Raw genomic sequence first — 2,020 nt, forward strand, 5'->3', positions numbered from 1 at the left:
TGTTGTTGTTCTGGGGGGGGGGGGGGGGCGGTGAATCTGCACAAAACAAAAATATTTTTTATTCTGGAGATTTGTGCAAACCGTTTTTCAGGGGTGAACAATTTGAGAAAAACCTGAAAAGATTTCATAAGAAACAACTTATGCATCTTTCAGTAACCATAAAGTAAACAGATTTAAAAACAATAATAAAAACAAATAAATAATAACAACACGTATTATTGTTGTCATTATTATTATTAAATAGTGTATTATTATTATCATTATTATTATAACAATAACAACAACTTTCTACTTGAGGCCACACTCACACAATTTTTGACCCATTCAATAGGACTATAAAAACATACATATGTGATTATTATGAAGTAAAAAAATCTTGAACAATAAATATATTGTAACACTGTCTACTGTAAATAAAAATAGTAATAAATTATTAAATTGTTTGTTTGTTTGTGCGTGCGCGCGTTTTTGTGACAAAGGTATTACAAGGAGAAGGTGACTTTTCAGGACATTATCCCATGTCCCCACTTTTCAAAACGCTTATAAATCACACAGAATGGAGTGTATTGAAAATCTGAAATAGCAGAAAGTCTCCTGTGAGGGGTAGGTTTAGGGGTAGGGTTGGTGTAGGGCAACAGAATATACGGTCTGTACAGTATAAAAACCATTACGCCTATGGGATGTCCCCACTTTTCACAAAAACAAACCTGTGTTTGTACACACACACACACACACACACACACACGAAACTCCAGGAATATTGCTTTGTATTATCACTTTCAGTATTTAGATAAAATTACAGCATAATACAACAGTATGTATGTAACAGTATTACAGCAATTATCAAAAAGAAAGTATTGGTATTCATACTCTGTTATCAATGCATCCCTATCTGGCATACTGTCACTAAACCGATGCACATATAAAAGCAACATTGTACGGCTGACCCAAATTACACTGCAGTCAGATTGACCCGTGAAATCTAGCCAGTCAAGGTATCGGGTTTAAATTTGTACGTGCCGGGGTGAAACTCCCTCCCCCAGCCGGCCTACACCATCCGCTGATCCTGCGGGAACCGAATCCACGTCACGACAGAGAAACTGGGGAAATTTGGGTCAGTTTACTAATCGAAGGCTCACGAGGCACACACGGAGATCGGGTCACTATAATTAATGGCTGGATTCAGGTGACGCTCGGATTACAATTTTGTCTAGCGAGCCAAATTTTCACAAAATCGCAAAACAGAGGTCCTGCTGTGAAATATTTTGGCTGTATCTACACACCAAGTTTCCACCTGTAAGCATGCATTTCATAACTCAGGTCAGACATAACAAACACATGCACACTGTTGCTGCTGGCAGGATGATTCACTGTCGTCATTACGAGGGCTGAAGTATTTGAGCATTTGGCCTCACGAGCACATGTACATGTAAATCACACCACAGCGCCAGAGAACATCATGTTCAGATACTCAAGACAAACGGGCTTTTGGACAGGGAGCTTTACTTTGGCTGTTTGTGCTGATTAATGCCGTTTGCCAAAGCTGCGATCAAACCCATAACACTAATGATTAAATTCACTCGTCCTGCAGCTTTTGAGGTCCAGGCATGAATGATTTCGCTTCAAGATTTGAGAGGTTTGCTGTTTGAGTGATTAGACTTGAGAGCACTTAGCAACCACTCAACACACTAGCAACCACCTAGGCTCCCCTCTCCAGTCCGGGGCGGGGGCTTCTTCCAGCGGTTGCATCCTTCTCGTTGCCCATGGCGTGCGAAGGGACTAGACGGCCCAGCATCCTGGCCCGACGGCCGTGTAACAGACTTTGGTGGCACGGGAGTCCCTCTACACACCCTTCCTGGACCCATGAGGACACCAGCGTGCATGCATGGGGAAGAGACCGGTCTCCCGAGGAGAAGCGTGTTCGGCATTTAGACAGTGTCACAGTTGTGACTTGACTTGACTCGACTCATGAAGATCAGTTGTGACTTGACTCGACCCAGGAAGATCAACCGTGACTTGA

The 2,020-nt window shown here is 42.1% G+C and overlaps 1 protein-coding gene across 2 annotated transcripts in view; it reads right to left on the reverse strand.

Moving 5' to 3' along the window:
• Positions 1-2,020, reverse strand: part of LOC107557462 (solute carrier family 45 member 4-like) — a 53,236-nt gene that overhangs the window by 41,695 nt on the left and 9,521 nt on the right. The window lies entirely within an intron of this gene.

This window comes from Sinocyclocheilus grahami, unplaced genomic scaffold (genome assembly GCF_001515645.1).
Source record: "Sinocyclocheilus grahami isolate Dianchi unplaced genomic scaffold, SAMN03320097.WGS_v1.1 scaffold603.1, whole genome shotgun sequence".
Lineage (NCBI taxonomy): Eukaryota > Metazoa > Chordata > Actinopteri > Cypriniformes > Cyprinidae > Sinocyclocheilus > Sinocyclocheilus grahami.